General features: G+C 41.8%; 1 long non-coding RNA gene across 1 annotated transcript in view; it reads left to right on the top strand.

The window, feature by feature from the left end:
• Nucleotides 1-25,966, top strand: part of LOC149090799 (uncharacterized) — a 168,342-nt gene extending 142,376 nt beyond the window's left edge. The window contains exon 2 of the long non-coding RNA XR_016197551.1: nt 25,462-25,966. This is a non-coding gene — a long non-coding RNA (uncharacterized LOC149090799). The remainder of the gene's footprint in view (nt 1-25,461) is intronic.
• Nucleotides 25,967-26,540: the final 574 nt, after the last annotated feature.

The following is a 26,540-nucleotide window of genomic DNA, read 5'->3' as shown; positions in this document are numbered from 1 at the left end:
CGCAGCCGTCGACTTGTAACCAGTCTCCAGTGGCTGAGTGCCAGGCACCCAAGTCTTTAAAAGAAGCGTTAGTTCAAATAGGAGTTACGCTAGAGGGTTTGTCTGCCCTATTTGGGGGGCAGCGGCATATAAATGCACTAATGAGAGAGGAGCTGGCTAGGCTGGTCAGTCTCCACAAGACGGCCGAAGCGTTCTGCAACCGTCCGGTCAAAGACTGCGAGGTGCAGACCACGCTGGTCAAAGAAGTAGCTCAGAAGGCTAAAACAGTGAGCGTTAGTGCTACAGCAGGTAGTAATACGCCCAAGCGGTCGAGGGAAGTTGCCACTGAGCAGAGGAAAACTCCCTCGAAAAAGCCGAGGCACAATAAAAGCGCAGCAATTCCAATAGAGCCAATGGTTCTACGGGCTGCAGCCGTTAAAACCAACCAGGTAGGTCGACAGACGAATTCGAACAGCTGGACGGTTGTTAAGGGACGCAAGCCGCTGCAAAAACATTCCCGAAGCGACGCCATCGCGGTTTCAGGTATAGGTGGTTGCAGCTATGCGGACATGCTTCGCGTGGTCAAGAGCGACCCAAATTTAAAGCATCTGAGTGGCGACGTCCAAGGTATTAGGAAGACCGCTAAGGGGGACCTTTTGTTGCAACTGAGTAGGAAGCCGGAGCATAGCGCTGAGGCTCTGCACGAAGCTGTAGGCAAAGCCTTGGGTGACCGAGCGGTAGTTAAAACACTTACCGAATCGGCTCAAATTAAGATTCGCGACCTAGATGAGTTAGCAAGTAAAGAGGAGATCTTGGATCAAAGTGGAGTTGAAGGATAGCTCACTCCCCATTGAGGCTATCAAATCGCTTCGGCCAGCTTTTGGTGGACAGCAAAGAGCTACGGTTGCTCTTCCAATTGGGAAAGCTAAAACTCTGCTCGAGCTGTCCAAAATTAGAATAGGATGGGTAGTATGCCGTATTCGAGCCGTGGAGCAGTCTAAACGCTGTTTCAAGTGCCTCGATTACGGTCATATGACAGCAAACTGTCGCAGCGACTGTGACCTAAAGGGCGCCTGTTTCAGGTGTGGAGAGATGGGTCACAGTGCAAAAGCATGCACCAAGCCACCAAAATGTAGCCTCTGCATCCGGAAAGGTGAAAAGCAGACGGACCATTCAGCAGGCAGCTTCAAGTGCCCATCTTACCGTGAAGCTGCTCGTAAAATGAAATGTTAAGGTTCTTGCAGCTTAACCTAAATCATTGTATTGCTGCCCAAGACCTTCTTGAGCAGACCGTTAGGGAAAAATGTATAGACGTAGCTTTTCTCAGTGAGCCCCACCACTGTATAACCAGCTGCCCTAGGACATGGTCAACTGACGTTAATGGCAAAGCTGCGTTGTGGGTATGCGGCAACTCAACGAACGTACTTTCGAATGTTAAGTCATTCAATGGGTTCGTACGCGGCCGATATGGCAACTTATGGCTTTACAGTTGCTATCTGGCCCCCAGCATGCAGCTCAGTGAATTCACGACGGTGCTCGACGAGCTTGCCGAGGATGCTAGGGTCGGAAGGCCATTATAGCTGGAGATTTTAGCTCCTGGGCGTTAGAATGGGGTAGCCTCACAACAAATGCCAGAGGTCGTATCCTACTGGAGATCTTCGCAACACTAGATGTTGCACTGCTCAACCCTGGGCACGAGTACACCTTCAGTCGGGCGGGATACGGATCTGTTATCGACATTGCTTTTATCACTTCATCCCTCTTTCGGGGAGCAACATGGAGTCATTGCGATAGCTATACGGGCAGCGATCATACGGCACTTCTATTCACAATAGGTGAGCCACCTGCCAGGGCGTCACCCTTGTGGAGGGAGTCGTATCGGCTAGATACTTTTGATCCCGCGGTCTTTTCTGAGGCCATTCAGTCTCTGGGCACAATTGGTAATGCTGAGGCCAGAGCATGCCAAATGGTAGCCCAAATACAGAGTGCCTGCAATAGCAGTATGCTACGCCGCAAGCAGTTCACGCGACAACAAGAGCCTACGTATTGGTGGAATGCACAAATAGGTGATATTCGTCGCAAATGCATCCAGGCGAGAAGAAGCTACCAACGGGCTCGCGGTAGGTCTACGTTTTTAGAGAAACAATTAGCTTACCAGGCAGCTAGAAGACAGTTGAACAGGGCCATTCGGGCAAGCAAAAGAGAATGTTTTTTAGAGTTGTGCGACTCAGCCGAATATGACCCTTGGGGCAGGGCATATAAGATAGTAGTTAAAAGACTATACGCAGGTAGACAGGTGCAGCCTACGGATCGTCTGGAGCTTAAAACGATTGTGGAAACGCTCTTTCCAGAAAGTTTAAGCTCCATTCACGCCCTTCGGTCCGAGTCTGCTGATCAGGGCTCAATGAGCACTGAAATTGTTTTAGTCACAGACGAAGAAATTATATTAACTCTCCGGGGTCTTAGAACCAACACTGCTCCAGGGCCGGACGGGATCCCAAATCGTGCGCTAAAGCTAGCCCTCGCCTTGCACCCCAATACGTTCGCTGAATTATTCAACGAATGTTTAATACAAGACACGTTCCCGGCAAAATGGAAAGCCCAGAACCTGGTGTTGCTACCCAAGGCTGGCAAACCACCAGATGAGCCATCCTCATACAGACCGATCTGCCTCTTAGACACCATGGGAAAGGTGTTTGAGAAATTGATCTGCTCCAGACTGGAGATTGCGATTACTAGCGCCGGAGGCCTGTCACCAAACCAATTTGGATTCCGGAAGGCCCGGTCAACAACGGATGCGCTAAACAAAGTTGTTGGTCTGGCCACCTCCGCCATTCATGGCACAAGATGGAAGCATGGGACGAAGCAATACTGCATTATTGCGACCCTGGACGTAAAGAATGCCTTCAATACAGCTAGTTGGGATATGATACTGAATGCGCTGTCACAATATAATATCCCTAAATATCTTAAAGAAACAATAAAGAGTTACTTCAGAGGAAGAACACTGGTATACAATACGAGTGAGGGTCCCCAAACTCATACAGTGTCAGCTGGAGTACCCCAAGGCTCAGTGCTGGGGCCTCTCCTATGGAATATCATGTACGAAGGGCGTACTGCGCTTGGAACTACCAACAGGTGCGCACACCATTGGCTTTGCTGATGATGTAGCTGTCGTAGCCATAGGAAAGGAGCTCAAAGATACAGAGGATATGTGCAGCGAAAGTATCAATCGCATACGAAGCTGGTTGACTGGAGCTGGGCTCGAGCTAGCGGCACACAAAACTGAAGTTGTCCTAGTCAGCAGTCGCAAAAGAGTGGAAACTGCCAATATAAAGATAGGCAGCGTGACCATTGCGTCAAAGAGGGCGATAAAGTATCTTGGTGTCATGATAGACACAAGATTAACTTTCCGCGAGCACTTAGAGTATGTGCAAAAAAAGGCAGCTGATTCTTGTAGAGCTCTCTCGAGAATTATGCTTAACACGCGGGGACCTAAACAGGAACGACGTCTCCTAATGAGCGTCATTAGGTCCGTCATCCTCTACGCTGCGCCCATATGGGCAAGAGCGATGGCAACGCCGAGCTACAGCCGGGGCATTTGCGCGGTCTACATACTGAGCGCAATCAGAGTCAGCTGCGCTTTCAGGACTATCTCCGATGACGCGGCGCTCGTCATAGCTGGTATGGTACCACTGGAGTACTTGGTCGCCGAAGCCGTGGAGTGAAATTCGCACGCGCCTGCGCGACCCAACGCTATCAGGGCGAACAGCATTGCACGATGGCAAAGAAAGTGGAATAGCTCAGCTAAAGGGCGGTGGACGCACAAGCTCATCCCGGAGCTTGAACCATGGGTCAACCGCAAGCACGGCGAGGTAAACTTCTACCTTACGCAGATCCTCTCGGGACATGGATGCTTTCGGAGCTATTTGAAGCGCTTCGGCCACGAGGAATCTGACGAGTGCCCCTGGTGCGAGCGAGGGCACGTGGAAGACGCCAACCACATTCTTTTCGAATGTGGACGGTTCCTGGAGGAGAGGCGTCGTCTGGAAGAGGCAGTGGGCCGCTCCATCAGAGCGGACAACATTGTCAACACCATGCAGGAATCGGAGGAAGCTTGGGAACTAACAAGCACCTTCGCGGCCACAGTGATGATGGAGCTCCGCAGAGTCGAGCGAATGAGAAGTCGAGCTGTCCCAGGCTAAGGTAGCGCACAGTGCTTGCGAAGCAATGCTTTACGGCCGTCCCGCAAGCATCGCGCACTATCCTAGCCACCACGCAACTTGCACCTGTATAATTATAAAATCTGTTAATAAACGAATATAAAAAAAAAAAAAAAACACACACACACACACACATATATATATATATATATATATATATATATATATATATATATATATATATATATATATATATACAGGCGATTGCGCTTGGGTTGCGCTGCAGTGTTGGAAATATAATGAGAACTTATTTGTTGAATAATTTCATTTCTAGACGTACGATCGTAATGAAACTTTCACAACGTTATCATATTGTTTAAATGTATGAGTATACCGAGCACAAGTCTTTATTATTTGATATACGACTTTTAAGTTTTAGTTGAAGTCTATAGCTCTTATATCTTCTAAAATCGACGCGTTCAAACATACGGACGGACAGACAGACGGACAGGGCTAAATCGACTCAGCTCGTCGCCCTGATCAAGAATATATATACTTTGTGGGGTCTGCCACGCCTCCTTCTGCCTGTTACATACATTTCAACAAAACCATTATACCCTGATTTCCCATTTTCAATGGGTTCAGGGTATAAAAACATAATAACCCGATTTGTTTTTGAAAACAGAGTGGTTAATAAGGGTAGAACGGCGCCAAACAAAATTTTCAATGTCACAGATGAGCGATACATTGTACGCCATATGAAGGAAACCCCCAAGTTATCCGCTCTAAAACTGGCTAGTCAGATGGAGCAACTGCTGGGGAAGTCAGCTAGTGCAGAAACAATTCGTCGTATACTCCGAGACCATGATTTACATGGTAGAATTGCTCGCAAGAAGCCTTTCATTAGTAGGAAAAATAAAGAAAGCCGGCTCCGATTCGCAAAAGAGTACATAAACAAGGACACCAGTTACTGGGACAAAGTCATTTTCGCTGACGAGTCCAAGTTCAACATATTTGGTTCGGATGGGAGGCCCTACGTCTGGCGACAAGCGAATATGGAGCTACAAGAGAAGCACCTGAAACCCACAGTAAAGCATGGTGGAGGTTCAGTGGGCCTGTATGTCTGCCTCTGGAGTGGGAAAACTGGGTTTTATTGAAAGCACCATGGATAAGAATATGTACATGAACGTTTTGAAGGAAAATCTTATCCAAAGTGCTGAATATCTGGCCCTGAAAGAGGATTTTACATTTTATCAAGACAACGACCCTAAGCACACAGGGTATAAAAAGGCCGGAGGACATAACTGCCTGATCATAGCCATGACTTTTTTCTTTTCTGCTTCCCAGTGAGCAGGTGAAGTCCTAATTCCTAAACTCTGATCTAACTATGGTTGTAAAACTCTCCTTCTACTTTCTTTATGGGCCTTCAATAATAATTGGTCGCCGCCCTTCTCCAAGAGCTATAACAGTTCTTTGCATCGCAATATTTTCTAGAGATGCATGAACGTGTTTCCGTTTAGTTTTTTGCCTTTATGACTACATGTTTTGCAGAAGCTATATTTATCGTTTTCGGATAGAAGCCTAGATGAAAGATATAATATATCTAAATCAACTGGACTATACCTGCTTTCAATGGGCTTTCGTAAAACTGTGCCTACATGGTGGGAGCGTAACAACCTTTGCAACAAATGCAGACCTGTGTCTGTCTTGTCTCTGCTCATTTGCCTTATAAACCGGGTCTTGTCTGTGTCTCGACTGACCCAAAGTGTCTTGGGCTTGCTCCATCTGCATACTTTGAGAGGTAGGGCGTAAAGTAGCTCGAAGAAAGGAATTTTGACTCTGATCAGAAAGTATATTTATGATATTGCTTTTATGAACTTGATGATTAGTTTCTATATTCTCTCCATGCTCTCTTAAAATATCAAATGGTTTAACCTTTCATGCTCAGAATATTCAACATTTTACCTACTTAACATATTCCTATTTCGTTGTATTTGATATCTATAGACGCTGAAATTCTGTTAGTTCTAGGCATTATAATATAGTTATAATATTTATACTATGTAATCTATATATGTATGTATATACAAAAATACTATATAATATATATGACTCAAAAACAAGATTATATCTAAAGCTATATTTATAAATCTACTATATACATGTGCATTTTCTTTTTGCACTCGCTTATACAACAACCAAGCGTTGCTGACTGTCAAGTCCATTAAGTGATAAAAAACCCGGACTTTCCAACGTCTGCTCCTTATTCAAATTTTATACCTTCCCATTATGCTATCTATGAGATCAACGCCACCCATATATCTTTTATATTCTGCTATTGCAAATGGATGGTCAATATGAATATAATCCTATTGGACTTTATTGGAACGTCGGGCTGTGTCTTTGGGACTTATTCCATGGTAATTGGATGCCAAAGTAACAATTTTGTTATCCACCCATGGAGTTAGGGAAATGTCCACTCCACCGTAATCGGCAACATATTTCACTGATGTACCTCGTGATTTTTATTTTAAGTTTATCTGGTCAATGGATTTATGGTTTGGAATTCGGTTTTTTCTAATTGTTCCCAAAGCTAGAATTCCTTCTTCCGCCAGGTTCTTCAAAAGGGGTAAGGAGTTGAAATAATTATCAAAGTATAATCTATAATTCCGATGCCTGGGCATATCTCTAGCCAATCTCACGACACAGTTTGATGCCGCACCCAAATCTGGCTCGTTAGGCCGTACTTTATTTTCATTTTCACTATCTATTTCGAATTTGTAGCAGAAGTCTAAATTACCGCTAAGTACAAAAATCCTATAGCCCCATTTATGAGGCTTGTTGGGATTGTACCTTTTCACGTAATTTTTAGCCTTTGTTGAACATATCTGTTCATCAACACACAAAAATTGTTCCATAGGAACTTTTTTTCGTTTTAATTTTTGTTTAGTTAATCTATTATTGGCCTTATTTTGAATAGCCGATCATGACAGGAGTGTGACAATGGCAGGGCATTGTCATTGTTGTTAAAGTGAATGTGACGCCTAATCATCTCAAATGTTTTTTGCGACATAATATTCTGTATCGCTGGCACTCCAATTATTGAGTAATTCTTGGAAGACGCGAAATTGACATGTATAATATTATTCCAACAAACTGTCGAATATCTAAGGACGTAAAATTGACATTTACGTTAGGTTCTTTTTGCCGAATATAAAGATTTGTTTCGATTGTAATTTCATCAAACAGGTTTTTTGGAAAAAGATATCAAAAAAATTGGATTGGCTTTGATAGTTCCATTAGTTCCGGATGCAACACAGTACTCCCGAGAAACTGCAGTTGATTTTCGTTTAAAATTAAACCGCGTTGTCTCCATAGCAATTTTCTTTTCAGATCAGGGTCATTACTGGTAACATTTGGTTCAGAATCATCCATGAGGTTTGAGTTTGAAACGTCTAAGGCATTACTTGGTGGATTTTGGTCATCGATGTCATCTTCATCCGTACTTTTTGCTTCTTTCTCATCTGGATAAAAATCGCTATCCTCATAAGCAGAAAAGTCAAGTTCATGCTCGCTATCTAAACTGTTGAAATAATAACCTGTGAAGAGGTTAAACCTTTTCTTGTCATATTTCCTGCGTAAGAAGTGCTATTTGTATATATGTAGTCTCAAAAAACACATACAACAGACTCAAGACAAGTTCTATGACACATAACAACATATAACCATATGTATAAACACATAAAAACATATAATATAAACAGAAATACTCTATGTTGCATATATACAACAAAATAAATTCTGCACAATATAACTTCAGACAGTTGTTTGATGTATATCTGCAACATACCGATTTTTCGAATCTACACACAATACACGCATTTGAGACCCTTGTTTTTCGTAAAGAAATATCTATATTTTTAATAAAATTTTGCAACACAATTTTATCAGCCCACACAACATTTGCTTCCCACAAAATTGGCATGAAAGTGAACATATGTTTTAAAAAACATCTAGAAGAGTGTCCAAAGCAAATTATATATAAAATGCGTATGTTTCAGATGTACAACAAAAAGCTACATTCGTCTTTTTCGATTTGCATTGCGAAAAAATACATTTTAAAGGGTATGTTGCAGATATGCAACGCGGCCATATAAAGAGATAATATACTAAACCGTGCAAAATAAGAGGATAGGCTCGAGTCAAAGCCCGCCACAGGTCGGCCACTGTTGTCGGCAGATTACGTTCAAAGGCGTCTAACATTTGCTAGAATGCATGGAAATCAGCCGGACTCATATTGGGATGGTGTTATATTTTGTAATGAATCCAAAATGATGCTATACTATAACTATGGTCCAACTCGAGTGTGGCGCAAGCCCCTAAAAGGAGCGTTTGAAAATGCTACGCTACTCCGTAGTTTTTCGTTTTGCTCTCGCTACCGCTCTCGTTTTTGTCGAGAGCCGTAGCAGAGCCGTAGCCTAACAAACAAATTTTGTGCTCTGCTTTGCTCTCGTAGTTTGTTGTGTTAAAATCTGTAGCGATAGCAATAGCACAAAACGAAATGATGTGCTACGCTCTGCCGTAGCGGTAGCTGAAAACGGATAGCGAAAGCGATAGCGGAAAACAGAGAGCGAGATGAAATCATATGAAGATGAGAACAGAGCCAGATGAGAACATAGCGAGATGATAACAGAGCGAAATGAGAGTAAAACAAATGTGCTAGAGCGGTATGGGCAGCAGCAGATCTTTTTATACCCTGAGCCCATTGAAAATGGGAAATCAGGGTATAATGTTTTTGTGAAAAAGTATGTAACAGGCAGAAGGAATCATCGCAGACCCCATAAAGTATATATATTCTTGATCAGCACGATGAGCTGAGTCGATATAGCCCTGTCCGTCTGTCCGTCCGTCCGTCCGTCCGTCTGTCCGTATGAACGCCGAGATCTCAGAAGATATAAGAGCTAGAGAGCTGAAATTTTGTGTGCATACTCGTGTATACCATACGCAGTACGAGTTTGCTTTATTTTTTTGATAACTCATCCGATAACTTTTTTATCGAGAATAATCGAAAAATTGATTTTGTTTTTTTGAGCCTCGTGGGAGTACTATTAGACGCGAAGACTTCAGATTTACTGTGTATATACATATGATGAATACAAACATTTTGTAATCAACAGATTTTGGACACCACGCCGCCTTCGCCCCCAATTTGTAACAAACGTATTTTGTGCGCAGCTTCCAGGAGTTCTTCTTGCCCAGAGGCTATCTGGAGAAGCTGGAGGACGACGTCAAACGCCGGAGGCAGATGGTAGACGAGAGCTTCAAGGTCTACATGGTGGAGATGCAGACTCTCATGCGGCCTCTGCGCTATGGAGCAGACCATGAGATGAAGCGCATCTATAATAACAGTCTGCCTGATCTGCGTGCCTACGCCCGCCCGTATCAATTCCATAATCTGGTGGAATTGATGTACCTGGCAGACGAGTTCGAGGAGCTGGAGAGGGACCGCGAGAGGTTGCGGCAGCAGCCACGGCCGTGCCGGACACGATTTATGGCCATGGACGACGCTGGAGGCGAGGTGGAGTATTGCCGCATGGAGGATGAGGCGAAGCCTTCTCCTGCGCCAAGGACAGGCGCAACCAGAGCAAGGACACACATCCCGAAGCCAGCCAGGGCATGCCGAGTGTGTGGCCAGGAGGGGCACTGCGCTTTTACGTGCCGCAACAAGGCACTGGATTTCTGCTGGCAGTGCGGGCGCATTGGGGTGAGAACGTGTGCCTGTTGCCAGTCGGGAACGAACAGCGGCACCCTCCATCCAGGGGCGAACAGGAGCAGCGGCCAGGAGCCCCCAGGCGCTAGTGGGCCGGACGAAAGCAGCCATATGACAGCGATTGTGGCCATTGGAGCCACCCAACAAAAAGCCACGATCGACACGGGAGCCACAAGCAGCTTTATCAGCGAAAAGCTTGCTGACAGGCTCAGAGGAGTGGGCGTGGTGCGTGTAACACGGCGGCGCATACGCTTGACGGACGGCAGTTGCAGTCATGTGGACTCGCAGCTGGAGACGACGATCAGCCTGGGGAATCAGCAAAGCCAAATCCCGTTGCTGATTCTGCCAGGAGTAAACGACGATCTGGTGCTGGGCTGGGATATCTTGGCCAGCAAGGGCACCACACTGGAGTGCGGTGGCTTGAAACTGAGGATCGAGCCAAGAATCCCACAGTCGAACGGACACTCAGAGGAGAAGCTGCCTGTGACTGTGGCCAGTGTGGAGGCGAGCCCACAGACGCCCGTGGAGGCGAACATGGAGCAGACAACGCCTATGCACAAAGACCCAGAGGTGGTCGCTTTTCTGAGGCATGAGCTGGAGAAGTTCCAGCATGTGAAAGGCACCACCAGGATCACGGAGCACCGGATCAGGATGCAGGACAACAGGCCCATAAAGCAGCGCTACTTCCCCAAAATTCCAAAAATGCAGGCGGAGATCAACCTGCAGGTGGATGAGCTGCTGGCCAAAGGCTGCATTGAGCCCTCGCAAAGCCCACATAGCGCGCCGATTGTCATGGTTCGCAAGAAGAATGGGAAGTGGCGGCTATGTGTGAATTTTCGACAGCTGAACAGCAGATCCATTAAAGATGCATACCCGTTGCCGCGTGTGCATCACATTTTGGATCAGCTGCGAGAGGCGCGCTACATCAGCAGCCTGGATTTGAAGGATGGGTATTGGCAGATGCCTATGGAGAAGGCCAGCAGACCACTGACGGCATTCACGGTGCCAGGAAACGGGCTATATCAGTGGAAAGTGATGCCGTTTGGACTCCATTCTGCGCCGGCAACATTTCAGCGAGCGCTGGACCAAGTTATCGGCCAAGAAATGATGCCCCATGCCTTTGCCTACCTGGACGACATCATCGTCATCGGCCGAACGCGACAGGAGCATATGAACAACCTACGAGAGGTGTCCCATCGACTGCGGGCAGCCAATTTGAAGACCAATATCGACAAGTGCGATTTTTTCAAGAAGGAGCTTCACTATCTGGGTCACAAAGTCACGGAGGATGGCATTTGCACGGATCCAGAGAAAGTGGTCGCTATCGCCGAACTGAAGCCACCCACAAACGTAAAAGAGTTACCCCAATACGTGGGCGTGGCTTCATGGTACCGCCGCTTCGTGCCAGATTTTGCAGCCACAGTGCATCCGCTAAATGCACTGCTCAAAAAGGGCACGAAGTGGGAGTGGACGGAGGAGCGGCAAAGAGCGTTCGAGACGGTAAATGCCAAATTGACGGAGTCACCGGTGCTGGCGTGCCCTGATTCCTCGAAGCCGTTTTGCTTGCAAACGGACGCAAGCAATGATGGGCTTGGGGCAATCCTGACGCAGACCTCGGAGGACGGAGAGCGCGTCATTTCGTATGCCAGCCGCACATTGAACAGTGCTGAAAAGAACTATTCAGCTACTGAAAAAGAGTGTCTGGCTATAATCTGGGGCATACGGAAGCTCAGGCCATACCTGGAAGGCTACAAATTTGTAGTGGTCACTGACCATATGGCTCTGAGGTGCCTCAATTCTATTGAGAGCCCTACGGGAAGGATTGCCAGATGGGCACTGGAGCTGCAGCAGTACGACTTCGAGATTCGCTACAGGAAGGGCAAGCAGAATGTGGTAGCAGATGCGCTCTCACGGCAGCCTCTGGGAGAGGAGGCGTGCCGTTTGGTCAAGAGCAAGGAGATGCTGGCTCACCAAGCTTCGGCAGGAAATGAAGAAGGCGCCACATAAGTTTCCAGACTATATGGAAGAGTCTGGAAACTTATATCGGCACATCCCGCATCAAGCCGGCCACGAGGATGTGGCTGCATGGAAGTTGTGGCGGACCGGCGCAAACAAGTTCTGGAGGAGAACCACGACGCAGCCACCGCTGGCCACCTTGGGAGCCGAAAAACAATCGCTCGGGTGGCAGCGCGGTATTACTGGCCAGGTATGTACCGGGATGTGAGAGCATACGTACAGCGCTGCGAAGTGTGTCAGCGATATAAGCCCAGTCAGCTGCAAGCTGCTGGGCAAATGCTGACGCAGGTGCCTGAGGAGCCATGGGCAACAGTCAAAACAGCAACAACAACAAGTAAGAACGTTGCAGTCGGGCGCTACCGACTGCGGAATACTCATTCACAGTCCCTTTGTAAATTTAATTTAATTTGGCTTTAAAAAAATTAGTACAAAACAATTATGCTTTTTGATTATATTGTAGCTTTTGGTAATTTTTATCGAGTAATCGATAATTATTATATTGATCGTGCACTTTTTGAGTACAAATGTATGGTAATTTTCGTTGATAGCTTTCGGTCACACCTATTGCAAATTCATAAGAGTTTGCTTACTGAACGAATACACTTGACTATGATGGTGTTTAGTTTCGTATTGATCTTTATTATTCTGAGCCTGGGTTTATATACCCAGACTCATGTATAATTTCAACCCTTAAATCTAATGTATCTATTGCTGAGTGTGTAAGGCTCAGCATTGGGCTATTACATATTCTTATCTTATCGCTGAGTGTGTAAGACTCCGCGTTGGTCTATTAGCTATTCTTATCCTATCGCTGAGTTTGTAAGGCTCAGCACTTGTCTCTTACGTTATCTTGTCGCTAAGGGTCAGAGTCGTATTTTATTTCTAGTTTGACAGTTCACACTTTTACATGTGGTATCTATTTTATGTATGCCGTCTGTCGAGTACATAGATTGTATGTTCCCATACTTATCATATTTCTATGTTCATGCATGTTCATGAACACTTACATTACAAAAGCGCGCTTTTTAACATTCTAAGAATTGCGATTGATTTCTGGATTTTCCAGCTGTTATTGTAGTTTTTGTTGTGGAATAATCTCGAAAAATTCATCATCATCATCAAGTAAGCATTTGACCTAATTGTCTCTAGAATAAGAAACCGAATGTTCTGGATTATGTACATGCATATGTAAACATAGAAGCATAAGGAGACATCCAGAACATTCGATACGTAATAGAAATAAGTATATAAGCATGCTGTAAATCGAGCCAGAAGTCAGTCTGTAAGTTCATTGTGCAAGATCAATGTCAGTGTGTCGGCTCGGTCAGTTCAAATCGTCGCGGTACGTGAAGTAGTGTACTTGTTACTGAATATTTTTGTTGTGTTAAATAAACTTATTGCGTTGCACCTACATATACCGTGTTTCATTTAAGATAACCCTCAACAGTTTTGTCAGATGACGCTCTGTTATTAGCTTATTGTATTTTAGCTCCAGTTTGAAAAGCAAACCGATAGCGTGGGCGCTAAATGCGTCGCAAGTTATGTTACAGTGGCGGAGGTTCAAGTCCCCATCAAGGTTAAGCTTTTTTTTTCATACATATTTCATTTTTTATAAAATAGATATTTTATTCTTTTTTCTAATTGAAAAATTTTATAAGTTTAAATTTGTTTCTTCTTAAATAGCCCTCATGTGTGTATGTACGCATATATGCATGTATATGTATGTACATAAGTCTGCACGCATATGTAGCATCAAGCATTCCAGCCTTTCTTATGCACGCGCTCATTTGTATGTGTGTATGTTTGTAATGCAAATTTATCATCCGCTACTCTGGCTCTTCTTTTCTATAATGCATCATATCAAGAATCTCATTTTTGTATTTCATTTTAATTGCGTTTGTTGACAGTAGGCGGTAGCACTGTCGGCAAAGGCGCCGGCTAAATTTCTTCTTGTTATTTTGACAAACATGGCTTGGGTGCGAGTTCAAATCCCGCGGAAAACTTTTTTTTGTAAATTGCAAGTTTTGTTATTTTAGCTTCTTTTATATTTTTTAAATATTTAAATTTTATTTTTAAATTTTATAAAAATCGTTCCTTCCGTGTTATCAATGCCTATTAAGCCTATTTGTATATACATGTACATACATAGATAGCTCAAGCATATAAATGTCGCGATTTGAGACTACAAATGCCAATTGCCACGCCCCTAGTGGCCGTAGACACCTCATTTTTGGCCAGTTCTTAGAAAGAGCTAACGGTAACGTAAATGCGAAATTTGAATGCTTACGCTAAAAAAATGTGAAAATTACGGGGTATTTTTCGATATGCTACGCCCCCAAAGAGGCGTGACAATTATTTTTGGGGCATCGATAGAGGAGGTTACCAGTAACTCAACTATCACAATTTGACGCTTCTAGCTCTTAAACTGTAGGAGATATAAAGTTTTGCGGTTTGCCACGCCCCCTTTGGGCGGACATATATCCACCATAGCTTGTTGGACTTGGGTGGTCAACTCGCGTATATATATCAAATTTCAAGTCTCTAGCATCAACAGTGCCTAGAATAAACCCAAATTTGAAAAATCACTATATCTTCAGGTCCGATTCGCCACGCCCCTAGTAGTCATTATAGAATTATAGCATTAGCTCACGTGTGAAATTTCAACGTTCTAGCTTTAGAACTTTAGGAGATACAGTTTTATCTGATTTGCCACGCGCCCAATGGGCGTAGATATATCCACCATAGCTTTTTGGACTTGGGGGATCAACGCGGATCTACATACCAAATTTCAACTTTCTAGCTCTTCAACTAACATGATTTCTGTTATATCGGAAAATGCATTTTCCGATTTGCCACACCCCTAGTAGGCGGATCGGGAAAATATTTAAGACTTTATATATCGGAGTTATACACGAGTATGTGTTTCAAATTTCAAGTCTCTAGCTTCAATAGCGGCGAAATGAACTGCGTTCATACGGACAGACGGACTTGCAGCAAGACGGACATTGCACAAAACCAATATACTAATTCATTTCGTGAATGAGTAAAAAAAAACACACATCTAAGCGAACCAAAATACATTGTTCTAAAACGAAACGACAACGAATCATTCGAAAAAGTTTCACCGTTCATCATAAAAAAAACTATTGACTATGCTTGCGGAGGAGAAGTGGAGACATGCAAAAAAACAAGAGACGGCTGCCTACTAATTAAAACAAAAAACAATACTCAAGCTCACCAATATGATTGACATCGACCTTACAGCAACAGAACATAAAATATTAAACATTTCTAAAGGCGTTATATACTGTAATGATCTACGTAACATAAGTGAAAATATAATCCAACAAGAACTGAAACTACAAAAAGTAACTGAAGTACGTAAAATCTAAAAAATGCAAGCAAGTAACATAAACTTAGAAGAAAACACTCTCGTAGAAACTGGACTCATCATAATAACGTTCGAATCACACAAACTGCCCGAAAAAATAAAAAATTGGATACGAGTCCGTCTATGTGAGACTTTACATTCCTCTTCCACTACATTGCAAAAACTGCCTTCGCTTTGGACACCCTACTAGCATCTGCGAAAGCCAAGAAACATGCATAAACTGCTCAGATTGTAAACAGATTAACGAAGGGGAACAGTGCAACAATACACAAAGCTGCCTACAACAAGAACTGACGGCAATAAAAATAACAGAAAAAGTAGATCACAAAACTGCAACTGATATATACTACAAAAGACATAATACACAGCTGAAAAATACTTATGCTAAAACGCTTGCACAACCAACAACACAAACATCAACAACACGCACACCATCCCACACACCATCCACTGCACAATATACACACAATCAAACTAGTGCCATACACCAACCCAAGCTCCTGAGGCAGAACGCAGCTACATCCCGAACAACGATTAACCAACAACAACAACTACACCAAACCACACAAGAAGACATGGAAATGACACTAACCTCTCCAATATGGGAAAAACACCGTATACCTCACAGCCTACCGAAAATCTAAAACTAAGAATATTCACTAAAGATAAGTCTAACACCCTAACTACTCACTTTAAACCCTCTAAGAATTAAGAGAATTAAGATACGAACGCCAGGATAGCTTAAGGGGCGGAAAAACACTTATCTTGTATTAATTCTAAGTCACACGAGCTAGACATAAGGCACTATAGGCAGACATTAGGCAAAGCGCAGGCATTAGGTAGCAGTCTCCCCTTGCTCTTACTAATATTACGATTAAAACACCCTACAGCACAACGGAGCGGCAGCCTCGACATACGCGCTGGAGGGACGGTAACCGCTGGGCGGCCCAATTGGCACAAGAGGACGAGGCGGCAGCTGCCGCAGAACGACGGAGGGAGGCAGCCCAAAAGGCGGAGAGGAGAAAACAACAGCCACCAGAGTCGGCACTACCCGGTGGTGACCGAGAGCGTCAGAGAGCCCGTCGCGAGGCTCAGCGAGCGCGGGCAGCAGCGTTTGGGCCCGGTGTCCGGCTAGCAGAGGAAGAGCGGGTGGACCACATCCCGCATTACCGTCGCCCGTCGGACGTAGCGTTGCTGGAAGAGGTGTACCTGGCCGTGTTATTGGACCGGGCACTGCCGGAGACATCCAAGGTCACGCCCAACACCAACGCCCCAGCCATAACCTTCCACGAAGCCGACACCATTGAAACCAGCAGAGACATTAACCCCACCACAACCCCCATCGAAGTTAACTCCGACAACCCCGCCGAAACCAGCAGAGACATTAACCCCACCACAACCCCCATCGAATTTACCTCCGACGACCCCACCGAAGCCAGCAGAGCCATTACTCCATCCACACCCACACCCGCAGCCTCAGCCTCGTCCAGTTCGTGCACCCCACCCCCATTTCAAGGCGTGATTCCTACCTGGAGCCTGTCCGACGATACCGGCTGTGACGATGAGGCGGAAACAGAGCGCCGGCAGAGCTCCCCTGAGGAGAACGACGAGGACCAGCGAGCCACCCCACTCCGTCTACCCTAAACCTTGCTAGACGACCCGGACAGCCGTGTGGGGGAGGGCTGCCATGTCCATCGACGGCGGCGAGAGGAGACAGAGCAGGATTCACCACCGGAGGAGGGCACCTCCCAGAACCCTAGGACACCCGGACGCACGCTACCAACTCAGGGCCACTGGGTAGCGACGCATCCTGCGGGCGTCTGACCACCGAGACCACCCTGCCATACGATCTCGTGGCGCACGTGGAACGAGAGATCCAGGAGCCGGCCCCGAAGCGGACAGTGCTACCGGATCAGCCGGTATCGCACCGGACCACCAGCCATACTGCGACTAGGGGAAGCAGCGACGCCAACGGACCCGCAAAACACCCCCTCGGCAACAAGGGGGGGGGGGGGGGTGGGGTTGTGTGATGAATCACATTTTTCCCCAACCCCGACCCCGAGACTGTTTATTAACCCTTTTTCCTTTCACCCCGATCTCAATAAAATAGTAAAGATAAAGAAAATATGTTTATTTGGCACCAGTCAGGTACATCCGTGGTAGTAATAGCACAGGGTAGTTTGCATAGCAACGGCAGCAGAAAACGACAAAAACGGACACGGACAGAATACGATTGTGGAAATATAACGGCATCCTTCTCGTCGCCGCTGACGCATTGGCAATTAAGAGAAACGTGAGCGAAAGCGCCGTCTAAACCAATGCAAAGCTCTCTCTCGGCACATAGATGCAGCGACGCCGCCGCCGACAGAATGAAGGCTTTGAATAGCAAAGAATAACGAGCGCAGAGCGAGATCAAGAGCGAAAGCGTCGCCTAAACCAATGCAACGCCCTCTCTCGGCGCATAGATGCAGCGATGCCGCCGCCGACAGAAGCGAAGGCTTTGAAAAGCAAAGAACAACGAGCGCAGAGCGAGATCAAGGGCGAAACGTCGCCTAAACCAATGCAACGCTCTCTCTCAGCGCATAGATGCAGCAACGCCGCCGCAGGCAAAAGCGAAAGCTCTAAGCAGCAAGGCTTAGCGCTAATTGCCGAAAATTAATGTGATCACTTATCTTTGGACTCTTTGAGTTGGCAGACGTACACGGACAAAACAAAAAAAAACAAGTAAGAAGACTCTAGTCGAGACTGCTCGAGATACCCTGAACCCTCCAAGCTGATATTCTGATCATTCTGCACTTCTTTTATGCACGCACACATACATTTACATGCATCACGCGCCCGTGCTCTGCTAACTGCGCAGTAAGCAGCGACTGCGCTTGGGCTGCGCTGCAGTGTGTTCAATGGTATGAGAATTTACTTGGTGAATAACTTCTTTTGTAAACATACGATCCTAATGAAACTTTCAGGGCGTAATTATATGGTCAAAATGTGTGTACATTCTAAAGTACAAGTCTCTAGTACTTGAAATACGTTGATTACAAAATGTTTGTATTCATCATATATATATACACAGCAAATCTGAAGTCTCCACGTCTAATAGTACTCCGATGAGGCTCAAAAAAACAAATCAATTTTTCGATTATTCTCGATAAAAAAGTTATCGGATGAGTTATCGAATAAATAAAGCAAACTCGTACTGCGTATGGTATACACGAGTATGCACACACAATTTCAGCTCTCTAGCTTTTATATCTTCTGAGATCTCGGCGTTCATACGGACAGACGGACGGACGGACGGACAGACGGACAGGGCTATATCGACTCAGCTCATCGTGCTGATCAAGAATATATATACTTTATGGGGTCTGCGATGATTCCTTCTGCCTGTTACATACTTTTTCACAAAAACATTATACCCTGATTTCCCATTTTCAATGGGTTCAGGGTATAAAAATGATTCATTCAGCACGTCACCTTCGACCCTGCTTAAAACTAAAAATAAAAAAAATAATTTAAATAATAAAAAAAAAAACATTGTAAAGATATGCCGATTTCCAATAATTTAAAATTATGAATAATAAATTGTCACTTAAGGTTTCGCTTAAATATCTGGTTGAACTGTTAATTTAAAAAGCGACTTAGGTTTTTTGTAGCCTGCAAACACTGCGAAGAAGGCGTTTTCAAATGCAAAATTATTTGCTTCTTAGAAATCGACTTAGAAATTATAGAATGCCTTGGTAACATTTTAATAGTCATTTCAATTGAATTTTCTATTAACTGAGGATTCGCCGACATATTTTACGATGATAAGACCCATTAACATTCACAAAAAGTAGAAAACATTAAATTCCTACTACAGACGACATTCCTGTTTACACATGGTTAGTACCAAAGAAATTAGATGCAACAGGACAGAGAAGGTGGAGATTAGTGGTAGATTGTAGAAATCTTAATGAAAAGACTATTAAGATAAATATCCCATGCCAATAATTAGTGACGTTTTAGACAAATTGGGAAAACATGAATATTTTTCATTACTAGATTTAGCCAGTGCACTGTGGTTTTTTTTAAGTTTTTTTTGGCATAAAGTCAATTTTTTTTTTTTTAGGTATTTCAGAATTTTGTTAATTTTTATTTTTTAAACATTCTAGTTAGACAAAAAAGTATTTAACTTGAACATTTGACGCAATAGTTTTCTGTTAAAGCGCTGTTAAAGTCAGCTGTTTATATACCATATGTGTTAGAGCGTTAAAATGAAAAACACTCCACATTTGCCGAATTCAAGATCTTAACTGAACTCTTTATTGCTTAAAATCCTAGCTCTTATATACCTAACAGAGACTCTTAAAACTACTTCCAGTCACTGGAAGGGTGCATTTTCTCACACAAACAAGTGCCCAGATGTTTACTTAAGTGTCCCTTTTTTTGAATCTTTGGGCCCAGGCTCACGTTACATTTACATATATTAGACGCTGCATTGGTCGCTGCAACTAAGCGATGACATATTTATTACTTTGTGTCGGATAACGCGCAGGTTATTCGAGTACTGTCTCTATTTTTATTATTATGTATGTTCATGTTTGAACATTCTGCCAGGGGCCCAAAAATGTTGTGGTTGTAAAAATTTTAATTTTTTTTTCGATGACTCGCAGGTCATCCAGTATTCGCATGTTTTCAAACATTCTGCCAGAGGGGCCAAAAATATATTTGCTTTTTTGTTTTCATTTTAATATTAGTTTGATAACGCGCAGGTTATCGAATAAATTTTTTTTTGTCGGATAACGCGCAGGTTATCGAGTATTTTTCTGTATATTTTTTATATTTCAAATTATATGGGACCAGGAAATGTTATAGCTTTTAATCGCCTCTTTACATTACATTTTCTTATTGTATATATGATTAATATTAATGCAATCAAAATACTTATTAACATAGAAGCATGACCTGATATGTGATGAAAATGGAGCCCTTTTAATTCTATATGGCTCTCCTTCATTTGCTGTATTGCTATTTGTAAATGCTCAATTTCTTTCGTATGATTTATTCTTGACAGTGCTAATGGGTTCCAAACTATTTTTGGAACGTCAACAATCTTTCCTACGTATGAGGGTGCGATTTTCTCGTATCTTTCAGTGTGAATATCATTATTATGAGCTATTATGGTCTTATCTCCTGATCGAGCTGTGCAATCTGATTTCATTTTCAACACACCCTGTTCTGGTAATTCTATTAGTTCTTGCTGTGCTCCCTTGCATCGTACGCTTAGCTTTTCATTAATCGGTACTTTAAATAACCACCTACTTTTACCTTCCAATTCAACCCAGTATGTTTTTGAATGAACTAATGTTTGATAGATACAGTTCGCCGGTCGGTTTGGCTTGAATGGTGATATTTCGCAGCTGTTATCGTTGGCATTATCCCAGGGCCAGTTACCTTCACATATGAGCTTGTTTGGTTGCCATTTTTTGCATTTATTTAATGTGGCTTCGGCCATTAAGTGGTAAGAATCAATTTCGAAGTTATACACTAAATATTCTGTTCTTTGGTGTACCATTATCATTTGGTCGTCATTGTAGACTGGTATTGGGATAACCTTATATAAATGAGATGGGTATCTGCTGAATAGCGGAATCTTGGCGTTAACTATTATTTTGTTGTCTATAAAGGTTCCTTTCGTTGTAAGTAATTGATATATTTCTTTTAGTTCTGTACCTGTCCTTTTCCCTGGTAAGACTAAATTCTCGGACAAACTTTCTTTTATCTTGGCTATTTCTTCCCCAAATTGGTAAGGCTTCAATATAACCGGGCTTAATCTGCTATGATTTATATCAATTAGCATATTTATTACCCCTGTTTGAATCTTGTCACATTCTTCAATTAAGGCATTTAATTGATTTGTTATCATAAAGAAATTAATTGCTTCCTTATACACATAATACGATTCTTTTAGCAATTCTGTCATATTGTCTATACGTATATTCATGTCATTGAAATGAATATTGATTTCCTCAGTGGTTCTTTTGAGTATATTTGCTGTGGAATCTATTATTGATGTCTGTTTCTCACTCAATTTTTTTATGTTATGTTGGTTGTCTAATAAACTGACCATGTTTTCTTCCATTTGTTCTCGATCGTCTGCATCCATTATCCCAAATAGCAAGTGATATAATGAACCCATGAATTCGAAAGGTGCACGTTTGGTTCTTGGTTTATTTTGTAGTATAAATAGTTTGTTATTATCTTCTAATTCTGCTATTCGTCTTTTTGTATTATTTAGTATTATATTACATTGGTCCTCGAAACTCTGTAGTTTCGTACACACTGCTCTCATTTTCCCTTCTAATTCACTCCCTCTCTTTAACATGTCAAAATATGAATCTAGGTTATAGTAAATAATTAGATCCCATGATGAGGTTACTATTTCTACTTCACCCATTGGATCTAAATAGATTGCTGAGTTGTTACCTAATTTTGAAATTGTTATCTTATCGCTTTTCGTTACTTCTGCACTTGATACCTGACAGAAGAGAGCTAAGACTAGCATTGCCATTAGTACTTTTAGTCTTGATCCTCCTTTCCCTCTGCTAGATTGTCTTGTGCTTCTTAGGTCTGAGTCTTCATTTTTTAATTCACCTAGCTGACATACTTTATTGATTGGTCGTGTAACTAACCCTTCTTGAGATTTAACTTTTACGACTCTAACTTTATTGTCTTGGCCTTTGTGAACTTCTTTTATTATCCCTAGTGGCCATCTAGCAGGGTGACAATTTTCATCCTTTATTAATACTATTTGCCCTTCTTCTAAATTTGGCATTTCTTTTTTCCATTTATTTCTTTGCTGAAGGGTATATAAATAGTCATTTTTCCACTTATTCCAAAAATCTCTCCTCATTTTTTGGATCAGTTTCCATCTATCTAGGTTTCCTATTTTTTCTTCTCCTGTTGACTCCACTTCACTTACTGTGGGTCTACCTATTAAAAAATGTCCTGGAGTTAGTACTTCGATATTATCGATATCATCCCCTGTAGTGTATAGAGGTCTGGAGTTTAAGACTGCTTCAATTTGACATAATAGTGTCGTCATTTCTTCAAAGGTTAAATTGCTATCTCCTATTACTCTTTTTAAATGATATTTTACTGATTTTACTCCCGCTTCCCAGATTCCTCCAAAGTGAGGGCTTGCCGCCGGGATAAAATGCCACTTTATTTGTTCTTTTTCTAACGTTGAAGAAATTTTTGTATTTTCTTGAATTGTTTTCTTAAATTCTTTTTCTAGTTTTTTAGCTGCTCCTACAAAATTTGTACCGTTATCAGAATATATGTTTAAGCATTTTCCTCTCCTTGCAATAAATCTTCTCATTGCAGCTAAAAATGCATCTGACGTTAAGTCACTAACTGCTTCTAAGTGTATAGCTTTTGTTGCCATGCACACAAATAATGCTATGTACCCTTTATACATTTTTTGCCCACGATACTTAGAACATTTCATATAATAAGGCCCTGCATAGTCTATTCCCGTATTCAAGAATGGGTATGACATTGTAATTCTATTCATAGGGAGATTTGCCATTATTTGTTGTGTGGGTGTATGATTATATCTAGTGCATGTAATACAATTACGTAAGTATTTCTTTAGACAGTTTCTGAGTCCAATTATCCAATATTTTCTTTGAATATAGTTTCTCATTACATTAATACCTCCGTGCAGAGTGATAGTGTGCGCATCTTTAATTATTAAGTTAACTAAATGACATTTGTCAAGAATAATTGGATGCTTTACGTCAAATCCAATACTAGCTTTCTCTAATCTTCCTCCTACTCGAAGTATTCCCTTTTCATCTAAAAATGGATTCAAACTAATTATTTTACTCTTATTTTGTAAATATTTTTTCCCCAACAGCTTTCCTATTTCTGTTCTAAACTGACATGCTTGTTGTTGTTTAATAATTAATATTCTAGCGTTATTTAATTCTTCTACTGTTATATATTTTTGTGGCTTTTGTATCGTTTTTTTGGTTATGATTTTAATAAATCTAATAATAAATGCTACTACTTTTTGTAATTTTTGCATACAAGAATATCGTTTGATTAATTCACCTATTATATTCTTTTCTGAGTTTTCTATCATAGTGTTCACACTTATTTTTTCTTCATCTACATTTTCTTCTTCTTTTGGCCAATGGTTCTTTGATTTGGCTAACCACTTTGGCCCATTCCACCAAATTTCGCATTCTACTAATTTATAAGTATTGATTCCTCTGGATGCTATATCTGCTGGATTGTCTTCTGATTTTACATGATTCCATTTAATTTCTGACATTTTCCTAATCTCATCCGTTCTTTTTCTAATGAATTTATTTTTATTCAATCCGTTTTGGATCCAAGCTAATGTGATAGTGGAATCACTCCACGCAAAGATTTCAACATTAATTTTAATCGATTCTGTTATTTTAGAAATGAGTTTTGTCAAAAGATGGGCAGCGCATAGTTCCAATTTGGGAATAGTTTTACGATTTTTCTTGGGATTAACTTTACATTTACTAGCTAATATCATTACCGAATTACCTACTTTGACATATACTACTGCTGCATAGGCTTTTTCAGAAGCATCAGCAAACCCATGAAACTGTACTTCAATATCTTTTTGTATTTTGACCCACCTAGGTATTCTTAGGTTTTGTAGATGTTTCAAATTATCTTGATACTCTTTCCATTCTTTGATTTCTTCTTTGGATAGTTCTTCATCCCATTTTTTATCAGTTAGCCATAGCTTTTGCATAAACAGTTTCCCTATTATGGTCACTGGAGCTAACCACCCTAAGGGATCATATATTTTAGCAAGTGTTGATAAGACTGTTCTTTTATTTATTGTTTTAATATTGTTGTCAGTGAAACTAAATTTGAATTCATCTTTGAGGGGTTCCCACTGTAGACCTAATGTTTTTATACCCTGAACCCATTGAAAATGGGAAATCAGGGTATAATGGTTTTGTTAAAAGTATGTAACAGGCAGAAGGAGGCGTGGCAGACCCCACAAAGTATATATATTCTTGATCAGGACGACAAACTGAGTCGATTTGGCCCTGTCCGTCTGTCTGTCCGTCCGTCCGTCCGTCCGTCCGTCCGTCCGTCCGTCCGTCCGTCCGTCCGTCCGTCCGTCCGTCCGTCCGTATGTATGAACGCGTCGATTTCCGAAGATATAAGAGCTAGAGACTTCAACTTTTTTTTAAAATGTCCGTATATATCACGCGCAGATCGAGTTTATCACTAAAAAGCGATAACTCATTCCGATATTTTTTTATCGATAAAAAACCTTATCGAAGATCACTTAAATAATTATATCTCCTACATCTTTCAAGCTACAGTCTCCAAATTTAAAATGTATATAAAGATATATTTTATACAATTTCGGTTTTTGTTAAAATTTACCCCCCACCCCTAAATCCACCCCCTCACCCTAATCTTTGTAAAAGTCGTATATCAAATACTAGAGACTTGTGCTTCGGTATACACATACATTTTAACATTATGATTACGTTCTGAAAGTTTCATTACGATCGTACGTCTAGAAATTAAATTATTCAACAAATAAGTTTTCATTATATTGCCAACACTGCAGCGCAACCCAAGCGCAATCTCCTGTATATGCGAGTGTGTGTATGCGTGTGTTTGTTTGTATGCGTGTGTGTGTGCGTGTATTTGTATGTATGCGTGTGTGTGTGCGTGTGTGTTTCCTAATTATTTTTGAAATATCAGTTGCTTGTAGGGTTCAGGGGATCTCGTAGTCGAGCAGTCTCGACTAGAGCTTTCTTACTTGTTATTGACTCATTCTCTTCAATGCTTAACACCTTATTTTCTTCATTTCTGTCTATTTCTTCAATTATTTATGATTTATTTGAAATCCACTTTCTCAGATTAAATCCTACTTTTGCTAGTTCACTGGAAACACATTCAACAATTTCTTTACAGTTTTGTATGGACTCAGCGCCTGTCATAAGATCGTCCATATAAAAATCTGTTTTAATTATTTCTTTAATTGTTGCGTTATTGCAATTATTGGCTATGTCTAAAAGAACTCTAGTGGCTAAGTAAGGAGCGGATGCAGTACCATAAGTGACTGTGGTAAGCTTAAAGTTCTTTAGTTTTTTACTTGGAGAATCTCTCCAGACAATATATTGAAATTCTTGGTCATGTTTTGCTATTTTTATTTGCCTATACATTTTTTCTATATCTGCTGATACTACATATTCCCAGCGTCGCCATTTTAATATAATGTCAAATATATCTTTTTGAACTCTTGGTCCCGTCCACATAATGTCATTTAGACTTTTCTTATTTGTTGTTTTTGCAGATGCGTCAAAAACTACCCTTAGCTTCGTTGTCAGACTACTATCTCTTAACACTGCCTGATGTGGTAAATAATATTTTCCTTCTTTATTTGTAGATATCATATGTCCTAACTGCAAGTATTCGTTCATGAAATTTGTGTAGTCTGTTCTTAATTTTTCATTTTTTTGCAGCTTTTTCTCTAAGCTAAGAAATCGAGCTATAGCTTGTGGCTTTGATTCTCCTAATTCATTTTCTTCTTTGAACGGAATTGTTACAACATATCTACCCCTTGAATCAATTTTTGTTGTATTCTGAAAATTTTTCTCACAAAATTCTATCTCTTTGACATCTTCTTCTTCTTCGTTTTCTAATTCCCAGAACCGATCTAGGTCTTCTATTGCAATACTTGTCGCTACTATCGTTGTTTTACCTTTTGATTTTGTACAACCTGATACAATCCAACCAAATTCAGTCTTTTGCCCAAGTAATCCATCTATTTTTACTATCCCATCTTTTAGTACGTGTGGATATAAGTCTGCACCTATTATTATGTCTACACGACCTGGTTTATAAAATTGTGGATCAGCTAAAGTGAAATTGTGCCATTGAGCCATGTCTATATTTGCTTTACTAACTGGGAGAGCTTTCATTAACTTTGATAATATGATGGCCTCAACCCTAAACTGTTCTTTATTTGGTTCTCTAGGTTTTATTATTAGCTTAACTTTGTGTTTCGACCTACAAGTATTTTCTGATGAGACACCACTTATTTCTGTCTCATTTCTGATTCTGGGTAAATTTAGCAACTGTGCGGCCTCCTCAGATATCATTGTTTTTTGAGATCCACTATCTATTAAGGCTCTTAAGTTAATATAATTCCCCTTTATTGCTT

This window comes from Drosophila navojoa, chromosome X (genome assembly GCF_054131105.1).
Source record: "Drosophila navojoa isolate 15081-1374.11 chromosome X, UAZ_NAV_1.0, whole genome shotgun sequence".
NCBI classification, from domain to species: domain Eukaryota; kingdom Metazoa; phylum Arthropoda; class Insecta; order Diptera; family Drosophilidae; genus Drosophila; species Drosophila navojoa.
Note: the sequence above shows the minus strand (reverse complement) of the source record. Positions and strands in the feature narration are given on the sequence as shown.